General features: G+C 42.1%; 1 protein-coding gene across 1 annotated transcript in view; it reads right to left on the bottom strand.

The window, feature by feature from the left end:
- The window catches only part of ankrd11 (ankyrin repeat domain 11), a 218199-nt gene that overhangs the window by 182418 nt on the left and 10904 nt on the right, over nucleotides 1-24877 (bottom strand). Inside the window, exon 2 of the mRNA XM_080186859.1 lies at nucleotides 795-866. The gene's annotated coding sequence lies outside the window, so the exon portion shown is untranslated. The remainder of the gene's footprint in view (nucleotides 1-794; nucleotides 867-24877) is intronic.

Here is a 24877-nt window from a genome sequence, read left to right on the forward strand (position 1 = left end):
CAGTCCACTTAACACTGTGCTCCTTGAAACAGTCAGTGCGCTCCTCACCACTACAGAGTTCGATTTGATTTGATTTATTATTGTCACATGTATTAACATAGTGAAAAGTACTGTTTCTTGCGCACTATACAGACAAAACATACCGTTCATAGAGAAGGAAACGAAAGCAGAATGTGGTGTTACAGTCATAGCTAAGGTGTAAAGAAAGATCAATTTAATGCAAGTTAAGTCCATTAAGAAACTGCATTAAAGCATTTGAGAGCTTTAAAGAATTCAAATGAAGTTTTAAAGCAAAGAACGAGAGTAAAAGACAGAATTAGAAGGTATGCAAGAAGTCACTCACTCCAGCATCTGTCAACTTCCATTGTTCATCTACAATGACCAGTTATGTTCAATTCACTAAGACAACCTCAATTATTGAATCTTTCAAGTGGCTTGGGGCTCACTATTTGATTGAAATCTCACAGATTAACACCTCAAACAGTAACATACTGAAAGTATTGCAAAATCCACAGACAGAAATCAAATGCTCAGAGTAGCATGAAAGCTTACTAATATCAACACCACTCCAAAGGGAGAATCTGGAGAACTACCAAAACTATTTTTTAATTTGTAGGATGAGTCAGTAACTTTCACCATTACAAGGCTTTAAATGGCATTTCAGACTTATGTCTTTATAGCAAACTAAGAGCTTTTCAAAACCTCTAGCCAACTGCATTTCATGTACTATCTGCAAAAATTGGAATGAACCAAAGGCAGGAGTAGGAAAAATAAAAGTTCACAGCAGTGCTTACCGATTCCATAGTTCCCCACCACGGCATGTATTTGTTCCAACAGAGGTATGCACGAGTTTTGAAGTCAGCGTGCTGAAATTATATTAGAAAAATGTAGTTAGATATTGGCACGGTATAGCTGAAATAATATCTTCATACATAAAACATACATTACAAAAAGTTCTTGAAATGTATCATACATGTCTTAATATATCAGGTGAAACTATTGCAATTTATTTTAATCTATGAACTCAGCAGCAGCATCAGTTACTATTTCTCAGACTTACTAGAACCTCCAGGACCAATGCAGTCTACTAGATTCTACTTAAATTCAGCACAGGAATTTCTGCAGAGCCATTACCTCAACGAGGCTGAAGACTTACTCAATTGCTGCAACAACAAAAGGCATTTGTTCTACCTTTTCCTTTGCTTTTCAAAATGGAGATTTTTTCTCATTTTTCATCTTTTTTTATTTGTACTGCACAAAGTACATGAACAACCTTTTGGTATCTCATTCAAGTGGCAATTCTTTGGGCAAAGCTGGAGGTCTGAAGGGAATACAGCAAAACCCAAACTTGATCTCACTCACTATCCATAAGTATTCCCTCTGCAGCAAGTGTCCCTCAAATAGCAATCAAAGATGGACATTTCTCCTTGAAAAGAGGATAATCAGAAGTACGCAGTTCAACATTCTAGCAACTGGATTAATTCAACAGTAATCAATTCCTGAAGACCATAAACACAGAAACTAGGAATAGGCCATTCGGCCCTTTAAGCCTGCCTTGCCATTCATGTAGATCATGGCCAATTATCAAGTTCAATCTCCTGATTTCCACCCCCGCCCCGAATATTCCTTGATCCCTTTAACCTCAAAAACTACATCAAGTTTTTTCTTGAAATCACACAATGTTTTGGCCTCAACTACTTTCTGTGGTAGTGAATTCCACAGATTTACCATTCTCTGGGAGAAGAAACTTCTCCTCAGCTCACTTCTAAAAGGTTTACCCATTGTCCTCCAACTATGACCCCTAATTCTGGATTCGCCCACCGTCAGGAACATTCTTTCTGAATCTGCCCAGTCTATAACTTTGTAAGTTTCCATGAGATCCCCTCTAAAGAATATAATCCCAAATGGCTTAAGTCTTTCCTCTTATGACAGATTTGCCATCCCAGGAATCAGCTTGGTAAACCTTTGCCGCGCTCCCTCTATAGAAAGGGCAGCCTTCCTTAGGTAAGGACACCAAAACTGCACACAATTCTCCAGGTGTGGCCTCACCAACGTTCGATATAATTGTGGTAAAACATCCCTATTCCTGTATTCAAGTCCCCTCACTATGAAGGCCAACATAGCATTTGCCTTCTTTACTGCATGCTATACCACACACCTACTTTCAGCCATTGATGCACGAGGGCACCAAGGTCTCGCTGAGTATCCACCTCTCTCAATTTACATCCATTCAAATAATAATCTGCCTTCCTATTATTGCTACCAAAGCAGATAACCTCACATTTATCCACATTATACTGCATCTGCAATGCATATGCCCAGTCACACAGCCTGTCCAAATTTTTGCACCCTCCTCACAGCTCACACTCCCACCCAACTTTGTAACATGTGCAAATCTGGCGACAATACATTCAGTTCCCTCATCCAAATCATTCATATATAGTGCGAACAGTTGGGGTGGTAGTACAGATCCCTGCAGTACCCCACTAATCATTGCCTGCCAATTGAAAAAAGACCAATTTATGCCAACATTCCTTCTTATCAGCTAACCAGCTTTCTATTCATCTCAAGGCGCTACCTGCAAACAAGATGGTGGAATTTGAATTCAATAAAAAAAAATCTGGAATTAAGAATCTATTGATCACCATGAAACCACTGTTGATTGTTGGAAAAACCCATCTGGTTCACTAAAGTCCATCAGGGAAGGAAATCTGCCGTTCTTATCTAGTGCGGCCTACATGCGACTCTGGAGCCACAGCAATGTGGTTGACTTTCAACTGTTCTCAAGACAACTTGGGATGGGCAACAAATGCTAGCCAGCCAGCAACATCCACATCCCACAAATGACTAAAATAAAACTCATGCACTTTTACTTTATATGGTAATCTGCTATGCGAAACATTGTCAAAAGCTTTCTGAAAGTCCAGACAGACCACATCCACCAGTTCTCCCTAGTCAACTCAACTTGTTACATTCTCACAGAATCCCAATTCGTCAATCATGATTTCCCCTTTGTAAATCCAGTGACATTGTCTGATTAAACAACTGCTTTCCAAATGCTGATCTACGAAATCCTTGATAATGGACTTTAGCAACTTCCCCAGTACTAATATTAGGCTCACTGGTCTATAGTCCCGTTTTCTCTCTACCTTCCATTTTGAATAGTGAGCTTATATTAGCCACCCTCCAACCAGCACAAGATCCAAATAATTTTAGAAAATGACCAATGGGTCTACTATTTCCAGGGCCACTTCCTTAAGCACTCTAGGAAGAAGATTACTAGGCCCTAGAGATTTATCTACTTTCAACCCCATTAATCTCTCCCAAATCATTTTTCTGCTAACACTTATTTTCTTCTGCTCCACACTGCTCTCAGAACTTATGATTCATTATTCATGAATTCCTTTGTGAAGACAGAAGCAAAGCACAAATTTAGTTTAGTTATTTCTTTGATCCCTGTTATGAATTCTCCAGTTTTACTGTAAGGGGCCTACATTTGCTTTTGTCAAATCTTTTTAGTATAGAAACTTATACGGTCAATTTTTATGTATCCCGATAGCTTACTTTCATACTCTATTTTCCCCTCTTAGCCAATCCCTAGATCTTCCTTTGCAGGATATTAAACTACTCCAAATCCTCAGGTTTATTGCGTTTCATTGCCAAATTGTATGCTTCTTTGAATCCAATATTAATTATTTCTCTCGGCAGATGCTGCCAGACCTGCCAAGCATTTCCAGTATTTTCTGCTTTCATTATTAGTGCTTCTTCTCTTACATTGATATCACAGGTTTTTTCAATGAATTCCACCAATAAAAATATATACATTATGTCATCAGGAGTAAATCTCCTGCAAGTTCCTAGCAGGATGACATCTAAACTTCTAACCTGGAACCTTAGACACTGAAAATTGAAAGCCACTCTCTGGTAAGGCCACAAATGTGAATAGAAACCCCTTCTGTTATATCAAATAAGCTGACTAAAATTGTCCTACTGCAGGAGCTGACATTATTTCATTTTTCTTAAAAAAAGGGGTGGTATAAAGTCATTTGCTTTCTTCTTCCCTTCGAAAGTTTAACTCAGTACACAATTGTTTCAAGACAAAGACAACTGACACCAGGGTTTCTCAACACTAAAAACCCAAAACACGAGTGCAAATACTCCCCTGTAAGGAACTTCCAATTACAAGGAAATTTTCACACTTTGTATACACAACTTTGGCTCCATAAGCCAGAAGCCAACATAAAGCAAAACACTTTTGTGCTTTACAACAAATATAGTCATCACCAACCATAGGGAGTTAAGTTTATTTTGGTGTAACAATGCAAAGAAGTTAGTGAAAATCTCCTAGTTGCCAGATCCTGCACCTGTTTGGGTATACAGAAGGAGAATTTAGCGTGGCCAATGCACCTAACGAGCACATCAGAGGAAGCCCATGAAGACACAGAGAGAACATGCATGTTCCGCACAGACAGTGCCCCAAGCCGGGAATTGAAAGGGTCCCTGGCACTGAGAGGCAGCACTACTAACCACTGCCACAGTGCTGCCCACAGGACTCTGATAGCAAACTTTTGTCAAGTTAAAAGGAGAAAATTGTACAGCCATATCCAGATGAACAAAGTAGTAGGTTTCTTCCTACGTCATTTATAAAGAAGTTCCTGCCTCAATCAAATTATGTCTATGGTCGGAAATAGCTAAAACATGTGTCCCATTCCAAACTATTTTCATGTCTAACACTGCCCGTTTCCATTCTGTGGGCCCATCAGAAAATTTTTCCCCATTTTGATCTTTTGGATGGTTGCACTTGCCATGCTGTGGTCTTTTATCCTTGTCCCACATTCTGGGAAAACATTTGGTTTGACCTTCTGTTTCTTTGAAACTACACTGATTGCTGTCAACCATTTTCGTTGCTATGCTGCAATGAAAGATACATAAGCACTGAAGACAAAAGCACCAGAAATTATGCAATGTGCAAGGAGAATGGTCCGTGGTAAGACGCTGAAAAGTTAGTGTGGAGAAAATAGTTAAGGGAGATTACATTAAACTATATGAAATATCAAATGCTGAATATTGCTTTAAAATAAGGCAAGATAATCTGATCAGAGATCATGACTGTAAAGTGGTGAAAAATACAACAGTTACTAGAAGGAACGACTTCATACAAAGAAAATATCCAACAATACTGCCAAGTATAGCAGTAGGATACAGGTATTAGGGCATTCAGAGTCCTAGGGAAGGTTGAATAGACAGGCTTCAAAAGAATTGTACGGTCTTCTATTCCGCAACTTTACAATATCACATCACAAAGTTTCTCTCACCGAGCTGAGGCCACCCACAGCCGCCTTTAAATGAACTAAGTGAGATTTTAAGTGGAATTTAAAACAAAAGAACTAATCAGGTCGGCAGATTGGAAAGTACTGCATTGTTTATTTCTGGTTGCCCTGGTTTTTTTATAACTCATTGTCTATCTCCCAGAAACTATTATTGCTCATGGTTGTGATGAAAATAAAGTCTATTTTACCAGCTGTTATATCCTTGCATATATGGATCTTTAAAATATACTGCAAAATTAAGACAATTATTACACATATTATAATTGACGTGTTGAACCTGGTATCCGAAATGCATCTCAACATTTGAATCCACGAATTGGGCAATGCAGGTTTCAATTTACACTGCTTACAAGCAGCATTACTGCACTGGAATGCAAGCATTTCCTCCTCTCCCATCCTCCACATACCAACAGCAATGCCCCAGGGACTGATGCAAAACTTGGCAAGGGAAATGTCAATAAGAGTTTAGTGCCTTTGAATTATACTTAAAATAAAACACAACCCTTACTGGTACTACATGTTAAAGTGGTCCTGTTTGAAGCATAGCATTTCACCCACTGTGATCATATTTAAGCATATATAGACCTTTCATAATGACTGAACATCACAATGCATTTACCACCAACAAAATACAGAATTGTAGTTATTGCTTTAATACAGAAAACATGTCTACCAATTTGCACACAAACTCCGTGACTGAAGGATAAATACTGGCTAAGACAATGAAAGATGGCACATCTGGCAGTGCAGTATTGGCCTCAGTATTGTCAGCCTAGAATTTTTGTGCTCATATCCTGGAGTGGGGCATAAACTCTCAACCTTCTGATTCAAAAACAAGAATGCTACAAACCAAGCCACAAGGTGCCACTAATCATTGCATACAAGGAATTACCACCCCAAACTTGGGAGCTGCTTGGGTCTCCAAAATAAAATCCAAGTATCTGGGAACTTCTAAAACCAAGATGACAAGAACCAGGAGAGGCTACAAACATCCCAACTCTTTATTGGTACCTCAATATTCTGTAAGAATTGTAAGCCTACATATATTAAAAGAATATCATCAGTGTAAGCAGCAATTAAGTTTTGCCTAGGCCCAGAGTTGAAAATAAGGATGAATTCTTTAAAATTGGGGGTTTGCTCAACAAGGAGTCCATGCAGGACAGTGAACATGGAAGGGATGGGCAAAATGGGATTTGATATAAGGAGACAGGCAGAAAAGTTTGGATGACGTCACATTTAGAGAGGGTAGAATATGAGACATCTGTCACTAGTATGTTGGAATAGTCAAAGTAACAAAGTAACAAAGTCTCAAAGTAACAAAGGGATAAAGGAGAGTTTCAGAACATGAGTTAATACAAGGACAGAGTTATGCAGATGGTAAAAGGCAGTTTTAGTGGTGGCATGAAAATGAGGTTAGAAGCTCAGCTTGGATCAAAAATAACATTAAGGTTGCAAACGGTCTGGTTTCATTGTTGCCAGAGAATGGGATGGGTATTCCACAATCTTATGATTATGTAGATGAGTGCCAATCAGGTACATTTAAATGACTTGAAAATACCACTAGGAGCAATTTGTTAAAATAATTCTAGCTTAGCTTCCCACTTCCAAGATTAACAGGCAAAAGTTCATGCTGATCACAAGGGAAAAGTGAAATTTAATTAGCAAGCCTTAAACTTGCCTTCATCTATTTTCAATACTTAGGATGTCAACATACAGTAAAATGCAAAGTTGTGCACCATAAGCAATTGCCAGTACAACATAATAGGCCTTGAATATGATTAAGCCTATTTGCAAGCAAGTTCGAGTTTTCAAAATCAATTGGTAAGCAGCAGATTCACTTAGATGGTCATTACATTCCACAAATTTTTTTCTACAGCAACATGATCCATATTGAAGCTATATGTGCACATGGTATTTTAAAGTTCTACAGGAGCAATTTTTTCTGGGGCTATTACCTTTGCCAATGAGTTGGGCAGGGGAGGTGGTGCAGGTCAGAAACAGAAAATACTTGCCTAATGAGCAGACAAGTGCATCAGATCTGTAACATGAAACAGCAAACCGCCTCAGATTATGTTGCAACTGGTAGGAATTGAAATCTATTTTTCTGACGGTTCACTTTACCTTGCTTATATCACCAGTTTGTCATCAACAGCCAACTGAACAGTGTAAATGGCTTATTGCCAAGTTTACAGTTGTCATAGAAAAGTGGCATTAATGAAATGATGTCTAATGCACTACTTCCAGAATTTCATGCATTAAAGATGCAATTTGGTTTAGCCACTGGGACAAGTGTGGATTAAGGAATGCTAACACCAACTTGTTAAATAGTAATTAACTAACCTGATTACTGATTCTTTTTTAATGACATAATAGAGGGTCGAAGAGGCTGATGCAATTGATGTGGTGTATATGGTCTTCCATTAGGACAAAATGCCACAGAACAAGCTTGTTGTTTTAGTTGAAACCCATATAATAAAGGGACAGTGGCAACTTGGGTATAAAGTTTACTAAGTGATAGAAAGCAGACAGGAGAGTAGAAGGAGGACCTCGACAGCCTTCTCATGAGATAATGTTTTGCATTTTGATGGTTAACTGTGTGGTTCAGAAGCCCCACTCTAGCTTCGCAGTTTCTGTTGCATTTGCTACAGACAAGTTTAGTAGGCTGAGAAGTTGCAACACTGACTTGCCTCTGTTTTCTCTAGGGGCTCTTGGGCTTTTGGATTCCAGGTTTCCACTAACCTCCGGGCGGAGGGGGTGCCTCCCAATTTTATCCATCTGATGGAGATGGCTTAGCCACTGGTGACACTGTTAGCTTATCATCCAAATGACCTCTGTTGTGATTATATATGGAATATTAACTGGTGTAAATCAGTTAGACATAAAAATATTGACTTATTTTTTAAAAATTTGCTAAATAAACATTTTCTAAACAAAGGACACTGCTCAACCAGAGCAACTATGTTTCATTTGCTAAGGACATGAGCTGCTTTATGGAGACAGCCCATGGAGTTCTCAAAGATACTACAGGCCTGAGGCCTGGAACCACTAACTTTTGCAATGTTACATTTTGAATTTTATTTCTGTTCTGCTTTCAAGTCATTTTATATTTTCTCCCTTCATAGTCACTGATCTTAACCCAGCTACGAGTGTGCTTTGATTAATGACCTGTTTTGTGACATCTTGTTTTTTCTCTACACTGCTGCAAGCTGTCGTTTAGGCAAAGTTTTTGTTTTTCATTTTCTCAAGCTAGAATATTCTATGGCATTCTGCGACCTTTGGACTGCAGGCCAATAAGTAATCTCATCTGGTGGGGTCACCTGGAGCATAAGATGAAGTTTAATTGATGGACATAACACCTGATCGATGGCTGATGAGAGGACGCCATCGAGGGCTACATAAACAACCTGAATATTGCAGAGTTTGTTTAGCCTGGTGGCCCCTGTGAGAAGAACTGATAAGAGCTGAGGTTTGCTTTGGGAAAGATCAGGCTTCCAGAGACTGGAATGAAGCCAGAAATACAGCTTAATGAGACACTGCTTCACAAACTCAGCGCTACAGCCAGAGCGGAATAATCATCCACCGTCGATGGGAGGAAGGACTGTCCATCCATCATCTTTTCATCAATTATAAACTCTTTTCAATAAAGAGATCTTTCTTCCTTTTCATATATATGTACATATACTCACACACATATAAAATCCTTCTGTATTTTATGTACCATTATAATTATCATATTGTAAGCATCATTGTTCAATACTCAATAAAACGGCTGTTTTAGCAATATTTGTCATAATCTCTCATTCCAGAATACAGCTTCAAATCTAAATGAGACTCTGACTTTAATTTTTATTTGGCCAAGTTTCATGATCAGATATTCTGCATGCAGAGTTTTCTCTCTTTTTGGATGCTTGCAGGAGTGTGTGCTGCATTTGCATCAAAAGCTTGTTGGACATTTTAACATTTTTAAAAAACTTTTGTTAATTCCTGCATCTTTGATCCAAGTGAGTGTTAGCAATAAAACTCCTTACTTGCTAGCTTATTCCACGTACAAAGCTACATACAGCCAAGTATATACTGTATTGGTAAAATCACGCTTTCATATTCAAACCCTTACAACCAACTCAAGAATTACCCCCCCCCCCCACCCCACCAAAAGTCATCTCACTGGGGGGGGGGGGGGGGGGGGGGGGGAGATGTGTACAGCACATATCAGTTCAATATGATATGCAAATGTAAAACACTTTTCTAAACTCACTTTTTAAAGATGAGACAATATTTCAATAAAAACTTGAGAAACATCACCTCATCTTTCAGCAACGCACTTCATAAACTTCCAAACAACACTTGTGCTCAACAATTTTATATCTTCAATCATGGCTCTCAATTCTTTTGGTTAAGTGACACTGTTAATGTTGTTTTTATTGCCACTTACAAGTCCTCTGAATTATCTCTTGCTTCTTTAGTTGCCCACCCACATTGGCCTCATATCATCCTCTGTTTTGTCATTTAATCACTCTCAATTTCCACCCCACTTTTTAATTCTTTCCTAGTCTCTATTACCCATTTCAATACTTGCTTACAAACTGTTACATCTCTAGCTTTTTCCAGTTCTGTCAAAAAGGTCACTGAATTGAAAGGCTATCTTGCTTTCTGACTCCACAGATGCTGTCTGACCTGTTGGGTATTTCAAACATTTTCTGAGTTTACCTCTGTAACATGGATCAGTTATACAGGCTACAAAAAGCTGGTGAGGCCTAGCATGCAGAATTAAGGAACATGCTCCAACCCAGCATGAAATTTGCATTGGTGTTGGTAAAGATAGCCAAACAGTAACAGACACATTACTTGAAGGATCTACTCTGCCACATTTTAAATAAGCAATTTCCTTCGCAGCTACTGGGGCCTCCTGGAAAACTATCTGGAAATGCACAGATGTATTCTTCCTCAGATTGTCTGGGCATCCCTTGAGTCATCGAGAAGGAACACAGACTTAATTGCTGTTTTGAAGCCACTATAAATCCCTTAAGAACACAAAGTATCAAAAAAATCTGATCAGTTCTATAACTTTTGCACCATTCCAAACTGGTGCATGGCACATACGTCCCACATTTTATCATGTAGTTTTGTTTAAATTATACGCTGAGTCATTAAACAAACTAGTAGATTCAAAACAGTAATAGTGGGAGTGTGACTTGTGTTATGGACCAAAGAATGTATTTGAACACATGTTCACTGCACTGTGCTCCCACACAGAAAGCCTCTTAGTGCAGGCTTTTCACACACTGTCTCCAAACATACACCTACTCACAGGCACATGTCAGTTTATTCATTGGCAGATTACTATCATCATGTACGAGCTGTGGAATTTCCATTTCAAATCTTCCATTTTTTAAAATTCTATCTCGCTTCCGAAAATAACTCTATTGTCACGCCAGAATAAAACATCAACCTTGATTTAAATCCTCAGTGGTAAGAAGTCAAAAACAATTTAGGTCTACAAATGGTAGCAAGTGACTATGTCCAAATATTGTGCACAGGTTGACTGCACAATGTTCAACACCATTCGCAACTCCACAGATGCTGAAGCAGTCCATATTCAAATACAACAAGATCGAGACAATATCCAGGCTTGGGCTGATGAGTGGCAAGTAATATTTGCACCACTAAAATGCCAGGCAATGACCATCAGCAATAAGAGAACCTCTAACTACCACCCCTTGACATTCAATGGTGTTACCATCACCAAATTCCCCTACTGTCAACATCCTTGGGGTTTCTATTGACCAGGAACTCAATTTGACTCACCATATAAACACAGTGGCTACAAGGGCAGATCAGAGGCTAGGAAGACTGTGGCGAGTAACTCACCTCTTGACTCCCCAAAACCGATCCACCATCCACAAGGCACAGATCAGGGGTGTGATGGAATACTTCCCACTTGCTTGGATGGATGTGGCTCCAACAACACTGAAGAAGCATCAACATACATCCACTCCCTCCACCACCGACGTTCACAGATGCACTGCAACAATTCAAAGATCCTGAGAAAGCACCTTCCAAACCTACGGCCATTTCCATCTGGAAGGACATGGGCAGCAGACATATGGGAACACCACTATCTGCAAGTTCCCCTCCAAAACACTCATCATCCTGACTTGGAAATATAATCGCCACTACTTCGCAAATGCTGGGTCAAAATCCTGGATTCCCTCTCTAACAGCATTGTGGGTCAACCCACAAGTGGACTGCAGCAATTCTCGAGGGTGGGCAAATAAATGCTGGCCAGCCAGCAACAGCCATGTCCCACACGTGAATAATAAAGGTGGCAATGCTCATCCCTTATAGCCTGTCCACCTGGCTGTCCTTGCTCCAAATGTAACAGTGGAAGTGTAAAAATCACAGTCACATCCTGGTTGCTCCCTGATCACTCGAACAACACTTCCTCTTTCAGCAACTTACAAGATGTCAACTCTCCCTTTAAGCTTTCATTCTTTAGTCATCCTCTAATTTCTTGCTGAGTTTCTCCCACTCAGTTATAACCCGCTCACTTACTGCACTGAAATGATTCCATAGCCTGTGACTTTAACTGCCATCTTATCTCACAACACCCTCTTTCCTTCAACGTAACTTAGCCCAAAACACCCTCAATTCCTTCAAATATGGAGCTTCTTGATAAGTACAGTACCAGCAGCTTTGTAGATCTCTGAGGGTATGGCATTTGCCCCTGGGGCTTTGCCACTGGATAGCTGGCTGACAGCTTTTGTGACTTTGGCTACTAGCGGTGGGTCACCCATGACGCTGTTGAAATCAACCTGGGGAATCCTGTCTATTGTCTCATCATTAATACATGACAGTCAGTTGAGGACGGCTTCAAAGTGTTCAGCCCATCTCTGCAGGATCTGAGCCCTCTCTGTAATGAGAGTTGTACCATCTATACTCAGAGGGGGGAACTCCCAAGAGGTTGAGGTCCATAAAGAGTGTTGAGGGCTTCACAGAACCGTTTCAAGTCGTTCCTGTCAGCATATCCCTGTATTTCATCTGCCTTGCTGCTCAGCGAGGCATCCTGCATTTTACGCAGTTTATTCTGGACTGACTGCAAGCACTGGTAAAAGCATTTTTCTGGGCAGCTGATGACAGGTCGTTCTGACAGGCCTGATGAAGACGGTGCTTTTCAACAAGCATACCCTGTATCTCATCATTCTCATCGAACCAGTCATGCTGCTTGCAGGTAGAGGGCCCCAAGTTGTCCTCAGCACTGCCTGCGAGGTGTAGGTCAGCAAGCTTGATTTCTAAGTCTTCAGCCAGTGCTAAAGCTATGCTGGGGTTCTTTAGCTTGGCCGTATTGATTCTTTTCATAATCTTGTTTCCTTGTGGTCGCCTCTTGGGTCTGATGTGGAGCTTCATTTTGGAACAATGAGTCTGTGATCTGTCCAGTAGTCAGCACCACACATGGCCTTGGTCACTCTCATCCTGCCTGTCTTCTCCTGACAATGACATAGTCGATAAGATGCCAATGCTTAGAGCAGGGGGTGCATCCAAGAGGTCTTGTTATGAGTAGGCAGACGGAATGTTGTGTTGGTGGTGAGGAGGTCATGTGCTGCACACATCTTCATAAAGAGTAGGCCGTTACTGTTACACTTGCCCAATCCATGTCTCCCAATGACTCCCTGCCAGATTGCAGAGACACCCCCTACTCTTACATTGAAAAAAAAGTCACCAAGCAAGATCAGCTCAACAGTACTGCTTACTGCTGATAGTAGGGCGTCTAGTTCTTCATAGAACATGTCTTTGATCTAGTCTGGGTTGTTCATTGTGGGGGCATCAGCGCTGATCAGGGTGGCTTGACTTCTGTTCTGTAGCGGAAGCCGTAATGTCATAAGCCAGTTGTTCACACTCTTGGGTAAACGAGCAAGTTTCCGAAGAAGATGACTCCCGATGGCGAATCCAACTCCAGCATCATGACACTCATCGCTGCTGCGACCGCTCCAGAAAAAAAGTGTATCCATCTCCAGTTTCAGTCAACTGACCTGTGTTGGCAAGATGAGTTTCACTTGGGGCTACAATGTCAATGTTGCATCTTGTAAGCTCTCAGGCTGTTCTTCTCTCTGGTCTGTCTGCTATAGGGTTGTCCAAAGGCATGCACACGTTCCAAGTGCCAATGGTGAGCGGTGTCATCTTGTGTTTTATTTTGTTTGTTCGACTGCAAGATGTGATCCCATCAGCCGCAGTAAACTGACCAGGGTGGAGTGAAGCAGACAACATTTAGGGCACCTTATCTAGCCCCTTCCTTATTCTACAGAGGTGAGCAGTGCGTCCTGAAGAGGACTGCTCAGTTGCCGAGTTTCACTGCTGCTTCAGTCAGCTGAAAACGACCATTAGACCTGAGCCACCTGCGTGCAGGTCTGTGACTACAGCCCCCAGTGTATCCACACCTGCTGCTTCGTTGCTCGCCCATCGCCACAGGATTTCAAGGATTGAACAGGACACTGATGATGATGACGGTGTCGAGACTAGCATTTGAACTGGATTAAAGTGAGAGAGGGATTTAATCCAAATCAAGGCCTATTATATACACAAACACAAAGGTCATTCTGGTCTGGCAAAACCACTCACTACTCCAGTCAGTCATTCCATCAGAGCAAGATTAAGCCTTGGTTTCTTTACTTCACAAATTGATTTTAACCCTTCGCTTGTAATCCTTCTACCCTCATCTCCAACAAAAAAATATGAGAAGGACTTGGATTTCTTTCCATTTGGGATCGAGGCCAGCTGCATCATTGTACTTCCCCTGCCCTTCAAGCCAAATGTTTTCCACATTCTACCCTGTCCCACACTGGGATCCTACAACCTCCCCTGGTTTTGCTTCATGTTCATCTTGTCCACAAGATCCACCTCTGGCTCCCTTGCTCAATCACAGGCTGCTGATCATGTAAATTTCCTACTTGTTCTTTATGCTCAGACAGTTCTTTCTCATCTAGTTTTCCCTCCTTTTTAAAACCATGTCAACATCTCTCAAAAAACTCCATACTCCATATATGTTGTCATATCTCAACATCCTTAAGGCAGCGAACATGTCGCTTCCCATCTCCATGTTTGTTGTTCACACAACTCCATGCCTGAACTTCTATAATCATGTTTACTTCCTGGTCATGGCACCCAGGTATTAGTGGGAGTCACAGATTACATCTGTGACAGTGAATATGGTTCATGTGAATGCTCCTTCAAATGGCAGTTACAATCTACAACAATGGGGACAAAGTAGAAAGGGTTGAGATCTTCAAGTTTTTAGGTATCCAGATCACCAACAACCTATCTTCATCCCCCCATATCAATACTATAGTTAATAAAGCCCATCAACACCTCTACTTTCTCAGAAGACAAGGAAATTTTGCACATCAGCTACAACTTTCAGCAACTTTTACACATGCACCACAGAAAGCATTCTTTCTGTTTATACCACAGCTTGGTATGGCTCCTGCTCTGCCCAAGGCTGCAAGGAACTACAAAAGGTCACGAATATAGCCTAATCCATCACACAAACCAGCCTCCCATTCGTTGACTTTGTCCACACCTCCTGCTGCCTCGGCAGAGCAGCCAGCATAATTAAGGACACCATGAACCCTGGTCATTCTCTCTTCCACCTTGTTCCATCGGAAAGAGATACAAAAGTTTCAGGTCATGTACCAACCAACTCAAGAACAGCTTCTTCCCTGCTGCTGTCAGACTTTTAAATGAATTTAAAATCTCACATTAAATTGATCTATTTCCTAGCTATGATTAATGTTACATTCTGCACTCATTTCATTCTCTATGAACAGCATACTTTGTCTATATAGCATGTAAGAAACAATACTTTTCACTATGTTAATACATGTGACAATAAATCAAATCAAAATCTTTTCATCAGTCGATCAAGTGATTGATGAGACAGCAGACTGCAAAAGTTGGTACTGCTGGGACTCTTTGGTATGTAGTACTGGGTGGGCAACATCTGACTGAAATTTAGTTTAATTTACTAAATTTAACTCAAGAATTTTTAAAACTTTAAAAGAAACTAGTAAGTGCTGGCAATTAACTACTAATCTGTTCAGCTCTAAATCTAAGCTCCGCAGTTACACTACATCCAGTTGTGAATGATTGTGGACAATTAAACAACTAACTGGAGAAGGCTCCATAAATATACTCATCCGCATTAATAGGAGAGCCTAGCAAGTCAGTGCAAAAAGCAAAGCTGAAGCATTTGCAACCACCTTCAGCCAGAAGTGCCATGTGGATGCTTCATCTCAGCCACAGCCTGCACTTCCCAGAATCACTTATGTCATTCTTCAATCAGTCTGATTCACTCTACATGATATCAGGAAATGACTGAAGGCACCAGATAGTGTAAAAGCCAGGGGCCCTGACAATATTCAGGCAAAAGTACTGAAGACTTGTGCTCTAGAATATCTGCATCCTGAGCCCAATACAGTCGCAGCACTAGAAACTGATGGAAAATGCCCAGTTATTTCTTGTCCACATGAAAACAGGACAAATCTAATCTGACAAATTACTGCCTAGTCTACCCTCAAAGATAATGGGAGGCGTAATCAACAGCTCTTGCCAATAACTTAGTAATTATGCTCAGTTTAAGTTCCACCAGAGCCACTCAATTCCTGAGCTCATCACATCCTCACTTCACCTCAGTTTAAACATGGGCAAAGAGCTAAACTCCAGAAGTGAGCTAAGAGTGACTGCCCTCAACATCAAAACATTTGACTGAGGGTGGCATCAAGGAACCTTGGCAAAGCTGAAATCAATAGGGAATCAGGGTGAAAACTCTCCACTGATTAGTCACATCAAATACAAAGGATGATGGGCGTGGTTGTTGGAGACCAATCTCAGTCCCAGGACATCATTGCAGGACAATTGGTGGAGGCTGCCTCGCTAAATATTTTTAAGACGCGGGTTGATGGGTTTTTGATAAGAGAGGGGATTAAGGGTTATGGGGAGAGGGCAGGAAAGTGGAACTGAGCAGCGACAGATCAGCCATGATCTTATTGAATGGCGGGGCAGGCTCGAAGGGCTAGATGGCCTACTCCTGCTCCTATTTCTTATGTTCTTATGACAGTGTACTCGGCCCAACTATCTTCAGCTCCTTAATGGCCTCAAAATAAGGGACAGCAGATTTAGGACTGAAGGAGAAACTTCTTCATCCAAAGGGTTGTCAATCTATTGAATTCCCTACCCAGTGAAACAGTTGAGACTACCTCATTGAATGTTTTTAAGGCAAGGATAGATAAATTTTTGAACAGTAAATGAACTAAGGTGAGCGGGCGGGTGAATGGAGCTAAACCCATGAAAAGATCAACCATGTTCTTATTGAATGGGACAGCAGGCTCGAGGGGCCAGATGGCCTAATCCTGCTCCTAGTTCTATTCTTATGAAAGCATACATGTTGCAACAGAACTTAAGTTCAAAACACAGATAAAGCAGTGTGCTTGGTACAACGCCATTACCAGTATATCAATGACTATTTTGGTGATACTTCATGCTCTTGCCCAGACCTGGAAAAATATCAATTTTACTTCCAGTTTCCATCCCCCCATACCTCAGACATGTCCCTGCCCTTCTTTGACCGACTATCTACTAATATCCATTACAAGCCCACTGACTCCCACAGCGATCTGGACTACAGCTCTTCACGCCCTACATCCTATAAGGTTTCCCTCCCTTTCTCTCAGCTTCTTCATGTCCATCTCATTTGTTCCGATAATGCCATTTTCCAAAGTGGTGCTTCTTCCTCAATTGTGGTCTCCCACCGACAGTTATTGACAAGGCCCTCAATAGCATGTGGTCCATCTCCCACGCCACAACCCTCACCCCCTGCCCTCCCTCACAGAATAAAGATAAAGTCACCCTTGTTCTCACATTTTATCCCACCAGCCTCTACATGCAAAGCTTAATCCTCCACCATTTTCGCCAACTCTAGCATGACGCCACCACTAAACACATCTTCCTCTGTCAGCATTCCGCAAAGATTATTCCCTCCAGGATAATCTAGTCCCCTCCTACACTACACCTAACACCTCTCCTCTCACCCATGGCACCTTCCCATGCAATCACAGAAGGTGTGATACCTGCTCCATTACCTCTTCCATGCTCATCATCCAAGGTCCAAAACAATCATTGCAGGTTAAACAGCTTTTCACTTACACCTCTTTCAATTTGGTCTATTGCATTCGCTGCTCCCAATGTGGTCTCCTCTATATCATCAGACTGGGTGATGGCTTTGCTGATCATCTTCAGCCTGTGCAATCAGAGCCTGAGCTTCCAGTTGCTTACCATTTTAACACATGATCCTGCTCCCATGCCCACATGTAAGCTCTTTGCCTGCTGCAATGTTCCCCTGAAGCTCAACACAAATTGGAGGTACAGCACCTCATCTTCCGGCTAAGCACATTGCAGCCTTCCGATTTCAACATTGAATTCAACAACTTCAGGTGATTAGCTGTACCACACTTTGATCTCGTTGTTTTAATTTTATTTCATTTTTAACTGTTCTCTTTCATTTCTTTATCACCTTGCTTTATTTTTCTTCTCCCCCTCACTCTTTCCCCTATTTTATCTCCCTTTTTGCTTTCCTCTCTCCAACATCTTCATCTGTCACAGCTTACCCTCTGATTTCAGCTTCTCTGCTATTTGGCCATTCACACATTCTATTCTCTCTATGGACTGCCATTAGAAGCCTTTCCCTTGTTTTTGTGACTACAACTCATCTTTCATTCCTCATCCTATCATATGAATATCTCCCGCTTTCTATGCCTTTTAGTTTTGACAAAGGGTCATCTGAACTTGGAGGTAGAGAGATTCTTCCCGCTTAGAAAGGATAGCAGAACTGGATTTGAGGCACAGCCTCAAAATAAGAGGGGGGCAGTTTAGAACAGAGTTGAGGAGGAACTTCTTGACTCAAAGGGTGGTGAATCTCTGGCATTCTCTGCCCATTGAAGTGGTGGAGGCTACCTCGCTGAATATATTTAAGTCACGGGTAGATAGATTTCTGATAGACAAGGAAATTAAGGGTTATGGGGGAGAAAGCGGGAAAGTGGAACTGATCCACTTCAGATCAGCCATGATCTTATTGAATGGCGGGGCAGGCTCGAAGGGCTAGATGGCCTACTCCTGCTCCTATTTATTATGTTCTTAAACATCAGCTCTTTTTTCTCCTTAGAGATGCTGCCAGACCTGCTGAGATTTTCCAGCACTCTCTCTTTTGGTTTGAAAGCAGTGTGCTTGATTGGCACATAACTCATTAAGCCTAAACAATGACACATCTTCACTTCTAGTGTAATGTGGTTGCAGTGTGTACCATCTGGAGAACCCACCACAGTAACTTATCAAGGTTCCTTCTGAAACACCTGCCAAACCAGTGATTTCTACCATTCAAAAGGGCAGCAACTGCCTGGCAATGCCATCCCCTCCGAGTTCCGCTTCAAGTCATGCATCATCCTGATTGTTACATAGATTATACAGGGTAGAAACAGGCCAACCAACCAAACTAGTCTTCGCTGGTGTTTATGCTTCACAAATTTTCTCCCATTCCATCCGTCTCACCTCTGCCTTTCAGTATAGGCTCCTATTTCTTATTTTGTCCTCGTATCCATTAAAGTTGTTTGCCTCAACCTTTGATGCCAAGTTCCACAGTCACTGAGTGAAGAGATTCCTTTTCATTTTCTCATCAGGTTTGTTCATAATCAATTTTGAATTTACAGTCCCTAGTTTTAGATTCTAACACAAGTGGAAATATTTTATCCATATCAAACACTGTTCAAACCATTCATAATTTCAAAAGGTTTCCAAGTGTTTGGTTTCCCAAAAACAACTGAATTTGTTTGATACTTCTTTACAGCAGTAATCTCTGTTCTGATAGCATTTATTTCCTTGCATTTTCTCCAGTGTACCTATTCTCTTTCTCCGAAGAGACCACAACTGTGCACAGTCCTCAAAACACAACCTTGTCAAGTTTCACATGAAACAAAATAAGGTTTCTAGATCATATTGTCTTGTTGGCTGTTTTAAGATATTGTCCATTTGTATCTCTATCTCTCTCATCTTCTACTAAAGCAGTTCCTTATTTTCTAAAAGTACAGGTGATACTTCCAATTTTTCTACCAATATTTATCATTTTGCATTAATCTGTATAAAGGCTCAACTGCTACTTAACTACCAAGCCTACAAGTTTTCCAATGCCTTCTCCAACTGTGTTTCATTCTTCATCAGTAAATTATAAGAATAGTTACTTGTTCCCAAAGGCCAAATCATTAATGTGAATTACAAATAATGGTACTTCTAGCAGCAAACTACAAAGAACAAAGCACAAAGAACAACCCAGCATGGGAAACAGGCCCTTTGGCCCAACGAGCCCATGCCACCAATTCAACAAAGCATTTTCCTACACCCACCCTGCCCCGTGTGTATGTGAATGGTACCCCTAATGTAGCCAGATTCAGGGGAGAATAGTGTAGGGTCAATTTAGTACACCAATCAGCATAAGAGCACATCTTTGGGGCGTGGGAGGAAACCAGAGCACTGGAGGAAACCCACGCAACCACAGGGAGAATGCGCAAACCCCCACAGACACAAGCCCAAATCCATGTATCTGCACAGCTAGCAGTGATAGTCACTGAGCTGTTGTGGTGCCCGTCTGCTAGTCCAGGATTAAGCACACACAACGGCATGCAGTACTAGGCCACTCTCGAAACCTCCAAGAGCAGCCCATGCACGACCCATCGTGTGCACGCTCCTCGTTTGTTAACAAGCTAGACCGACATCTGTGGATTAAAAGAGACAAAACATTAACATGTAATATTACATTTCCAGTGTCGTCCCAAGGCTCTGACCCTTTTTAAATACCGTCTTCTATAACCCTCCATCCCTGTTTCACTCATGTGCCTACCTAAGTAAACCTTAAACAAGTCCAGCGTGCCTGCCTCCACCACCTTACTTGGTAGCGCATTCCATACCTCCACAACCCTCTGCGTGAAAAACCTTCCTCTAGTATCCAAATTATACTTCTCCCCCCTCACCCTTAGATCGTGACCTCTCGTAATAGTTGTCCCCAATCTAGGGAAAAGCCTGCCACTGTTGACTCTATCTATTCCCTTCATTATTTTATACACCTCTATCAGATCCCCCCTTAATCTCCGTCTTTCTAAGAAGAGCCCCAGTTTTTCCAATCTTTCCTCGTAACTCAGTCCTTCCATACCAAGCAGCATCCTGGTAAACCTCCTCTGCACTCTCTCCAGGGTCTCCACGTCCTTCCAGTGGCAAGGTGACCAGAACTGGACGCAGTACTCCAAATGCGGTCTAACCAACATTCTGTACAACTGAAGCATTAGACGACAGCTCTTATACTCTATACCCCTTCCTATAAAGGCTAGCATTCCATAAGCTTTCTTCACAACCTTCTCTACCTGTGTTGACACCTTCAGAGACTTGTGCACTTGCACTCCCAGGTCCCTCTGCATTTCTATACTCTTAATCGGTCTACCTTTTATCATGCAACTCCTCCCTGCATTATTCCTTCCAAAATGCATCACCTCGCATTTGTCTGGATTAAATTCCTTCTGCCATCTATCTGCCCAGTATACCAACCTATCTATATCTTGCTGTGTCACCTGACAATCTGCCTCAGTATCCGCCAAACCTGCCATCTTGGTGTCATCCGCAAACTTGCTGATCACATCACGTACGCCCTCTTCCAAGTCGTTTATATATATTACAAAGAGAAGAGGTCCCAGTACTGAGCCCTGCGGCACACCACTGGTGACTGACCTCCAGCCAGAAAAGGACCCTTCCACTACTACTCTGTCTCCTGTTGCCCAGCCAGTTTTCAATCCATCTAGCTACCTGTCCTTGTATCCCATGTGCCTTAACTTTTTCTACCAGCCTACCGTGAGGGACTTTGTCAAACGCCTTACTGAAATCCATATAGGCGACATCAACGGCTTGTCCATCGTCAACCGTTTTTGTCACCTCCTCAAAAAATTCTACCAGATTCGTAAGGCAAGACCTCCCCTGAACAAAGCCATGTTGTGTATCCCTAATCAGATTGCAACGCTCCAAATGCTTATGCATCCTATCTCTAATAACTTTTTCCAATAATTTTCCTACCACCGACGTCAAACTCACTGGTCTATAATTACCAGGGTTATCCCTACTGCCCTTTTTAAACAGCGGTACCACATTAGCTACCCTCCGGTCCTCTGGAACCTCACCTGTGTCCAAAGAAGAGACAAAGATTTGCGTCAGAGGCCCAGCAATTTCATCTTTCACCTCCCTAAGCAGCCTGGGATAAATACCATCAGGCCTCGGAGCTTTATTCGTTTTTATGCTACCTAAAAACCCTAGCACTTCCTCCCTCGTAATGGATATTTCCTTCAAATGATCTACAGCTCCCTCCAAGACATTACAAGACACCAAACTCCTCTCCTTTGTGAATACTGACGCAAAGTATTCATTCAGTATCTCCCCCATTCCCTCAGACTCGATGCATAGCTCCCCTCCTTTGTCCCTAAGAGGACCAATTTTCCCTCTAACCACTCTCTTGTTCCTAATAAGAGTAAAATGCCTTTGGATTTTCCTTAACCCTATCAGCCAAAGCCATTTCATGCCCTCTTTTTGCCCTTCTAACGCCCCTTTTAAGCTCCCTCCTACTCTCTCTATATTCCTCCAGCGCTCTCTCCGTTCCCAGTTGTTTCGACTTAACATAAGCCTCTCTCTTCTTCCTGACCAAGTCTTCAACACACCCTGTAATCCTTGGCTCTCTAATCCTGCCTTTCCCATCCTCTCTCTTTGCCGGCACATGGCTTTCCTGCAACATTATCAGTTTGCCCTTGAAAGCCTCCCACTTACCAACCGTGGACTTGCCCGCTAACAACCCCTCCCAATCAGTGTCCTTCAGCTCCCTCCTAATCCGACTATAGCTCGCCTTCCCCAGTTCAGCACCCTCCCCTTCGGTCGGCACTCATCCCTTTCCATTTTTATCCTAAAGTAGACAGACTTATGGTCACTGTTAGCCACATGTTCGCCTACTGCAACCTCAACCACCTGCCCCGGCTCATTACCCAACACTAAATCCAGTATAGCCCCCTCCCTAGTCGGGCTAGTTACGTACTGCTCCAAGGACCCTTCCAACACACATTTTACAAATTCCTCCCCATCCGTACCTCCAGCTCTAGGCACCTTCCAATCCACTCCAGGAAGATTAAAGTCACCCACTACAACCACCTTATTCTTTCTGCACCTATCTAAAATGCCTCTGCAAATACCTTCCTCCACTGACCTCGGGCTGTTGGGTGGCCTATAGTATACCCCTAGCATCGCAATCTCTCCCTTTTTATTCCTCAACTCCACCCACAGCGACTCGATCCCTAACTCCTCCATATTATCCTCCCTCTGCACTGCTGTGATGTGCTTTCCTAACAACGCCACCCCACCACCTCTCTTCAACCCTCCTCTGTCACACCTAAAACACTTATACCCAGGAACATTCAGCTGCCAACTACTGTTGCTTTCCAATCAGATTAGCTACTCTTTACCCCTACTCTATTCTGTATGCTTTCATATGCCCTCATTGAATTCCTGTGCCCACTTTCACCAACTCATGTAGTACCTTATTAAAAGGCAATCAAAAATTGAAGTGTATGCAATTAGCGCACTAAATACGTAGTCTTTCCACTACCTTTTTAGCCAATTAATTAAACATTGCAGGCGCCCACAAAATATTTTCTGTCAAACTGATATACTCAACTAATTCCACCATCTATCCACCAGCCATGCTATCCTATGCCATTCCACCCTCCTCCATGCCAATGCCACACCTATGCCCACCATCTCATTCATTCCATTCTTCACGTTACCCCCCCCCCCCCCCCCCCCACTGCCATCCTCTCCCTCCACTCCTCTGGCACAATTCAGTTGCCTCTCATGATACCCTCCCGTCCTATGTCTACCATATCCCATGCCATTCCAGCCTTTCCATGGCACCCCATAAATCACATGTTGTCTTCATTAGGCTTTCTAATAAAGAGATTATCAAAACTTGTCACTCTGAAAAAAGCTAAATCAAGTTGTCCATGTGTAAAAACTGGGTTATAAATGTAAACGGAAGTTTTGTCAGGAGTTGGTCTTTATAGCATTTGAACATAAGTAGAAGCAGGAGTAGGCCATCTAGCCCCTCGAGCTTGCCCCGCCATTCAATAAGATCATGGCTGATCTGATACTGGTTCAGTTCCACTTACCCGCCTGCTCCCCATAACCCTTAATTCCCTTATTGGTCAAAAATCTGTGACTTAAGCACATTTAACGAGGTAGCCTCCACTGCTTCAATGGGCAAAGAATTCCAAAGATTCACTACCCTCTGGGAGAAGAAGTTCCTCCTCAACTCTGTTCTAAATTAACTCCCCCATATTTTGAGGCTGTGCCCTCTAGTTCTCGTTTCCATTCTAATGGAAATCTCACTGCTTCTACCCTGTCTAGCCCCTTCGTTATATGTCTCTATAAGATCTCCCCTCAGCCTTCTAAACTCCAATGAGTACAGGCCCACTCTACTCAATCTCTCCTCATAAGCTAACCCCCTCATCTCCAGAATCAACCTGGTGAATCTTCTGTGCACCCCCTCCAAAGCTAATATATCCTTTCTTAAATAAGGGGACCAAAATTGTACACAGTACTCTAGATGCGATCTCACCAGTACCTTGTACAATTGCAGCAAGGCCTCCTTGCTTTTCTACTCCATCCCTCTCGCGATAAAGGCCAACATTCCATTTGCCTTCTTGATCACCTGCTGCACCTGCAAACTGAGTTTCTGTGATTCATGCACAAGGACCCCCAGGTCCCTCTGCACAGCAGCATGTTGTAATTTTTCACCATTTAAATAATAGTCCATTTTACTATTATTCCTTCCAAAGTGGATAACCTCACACTTGCCGATGTTATACTCCATCTGCCAGATCCTCACCCACTCACTTAGCCTATCCAAATCCCTCTGCAGACTTTCTGTCTTCCAAGCAATTTGCTTTCCCAATCATCTTTGTGTCATCTGCAAACTTTGTTACCCTACACTCAGTCCCCTCCTCCAGATCGTCCAAGTATATAGTAAACAGTTGAGGTCCCAGCAGCAATCCTGCAGCATGCCAATAGTCACTGACTGCCAACGAGAAAAGCACCCATTTATTCTGACTCTCCGCTTTCTGTTAGATAGCCAATCCTTAATCCACGCTAACACTTTATCCCCAACTCCTTGTACCTTTATCTTACACAGCAACCTTTTATGAGGCACCTTATCAAATGCCTTCTGGAAATCTAAATACACCACATCCACCAGTTTACCTCCGTCAACCACACTCGTTGTATCTTCATAAAAATCCAGTAAATTCGTCAAATGTGACTTTCCCTTCATGAATCCATGCTGCGTCTGCTTGATTGAACCATTCTTTTCCAGGTGTCCTGCTATTTCTTCCTTAATGATAGATTCCAGCATTTTCCCAACTATGGATGTCAAGCTAACT

The sequence above is a fragment of the Carcharhinus amblyrhynchos genome, chromosome 4 (genome assembly GCF_965287045.1).
Source record: "Carcharhinus amblyrhynchos chromosome 4, sCarAmb.v2.hapA, whole genome shotgun sequence".
Taxonomy (NCBI): domain Eukaryota; kingdom Metazoa; phylum Chordata; class Chondrichthyes; order Carcharhiniformes; family Carcharhinidae; genus Carcharhinus; species Carcharhinus amblyrhynchos.